Raw genomic sequence first — 1,203 nt, forward strand, 5'->3', positions numbered from 1 at the left:
TATATATATATATATGCATATATATATATATTTATATATGTCATCATCATCATCATTGTTTAATGTCTACCTTATGTGCTGGCATGATATAAATATATTATATATATATATATATATATATATATATATATATCTTGAAAGTTATCTCTCATCAAACGAGAAATGAATATCATCTGATGTACACAGTGTAAAGGTAGAAGCTTTGGAGACATATGTCTAGGCAGGCTTTTATAACATGCTTTGTGCCTACAAGGAATCTGCTGCTTCTGTCCACATGGGCTCTTCTATCTGAAAAATCAGGACATGGGTACATGAGAAATCAGAAGGAGAAATGAGACTATATTCTGTAAAAATTTGGAAGTGTGAATAAGAATAGAAGAAGCAAAGACAAAAAAATGAAAAGAAAAAAACGAAAATAAGAGTTACATCCCCTTTGATCATAAAAACTAAAATGAAGCTAGTTGTTGTGAAATAGTTAAATGGAAAGAGGACCAAAGGTTTTTGAGTCAGCTGCTAAAATCTGGAGAGTGGACTGCTCTCCAGTTTACCAAATGAAATTTGTCCATATGCTTGCATTTGCTGAAAATTTCAGATCTGGAATTAAATAGTGCAGTGGAATTCTTAAATCTACAAAGAATGAGTCATCTTTTAGCTATGCATAAGTTACATTTCTTAGAAAATTTACATTCTCCTCTTCATTATATGTGGTGTGCTTTTGGTCTTCAAACCCCATATGTAGCTAGCTGACTTACTGGCTATACTTTTGCAAACAAACTATCTTCTTTCCAGCACATCAGCAAAAGTGTGGTGTACACCCTTTTCAGATTGATCAGCTATCTTGTAGACTTTGGGCCCATCTCTGTTTAATTGTTCTACAACTAGTATAATTATGGCCTATACTGTCACAGTGGAGATAAACTCTAATTTTCTGTTTTTTTTCCTTTTATTTCTGTTTTTATTCACCCTTCTCTTTCTCATTTTTTCTCATGATTTCCCATGTACCAGTGTCCTGATTTTCAAAAAGCATATAACATGTGTTCAGAACCCGAAAATTGCTTAGAGACACAAGACGTGTTATAAAAACCTGCTTAGACACATGTCTCCAATGCAAGAAACTATTAGTAGCATGCATCTTTCTACTGTGTACATTGAATGATATACATATATAGATAGATAGATAGATAGATATACGTAGATATATAT

This window comes from Octopus bimaculoides, chromosome 5 (genome assembly GCF_001194135.2).
Source record: "Octopus bimaculoides isolate UCB-OBI-ISO-001 chromosome 5, ASM119413v2, whole genome shotgun sequence".
NCBI classification, from domain to species: Eukaryota; Metazoa; Mollusca; class Cephalopoda; order Octopoda; family Octopodidae; genus Octopus; species Octopus bimaculoides.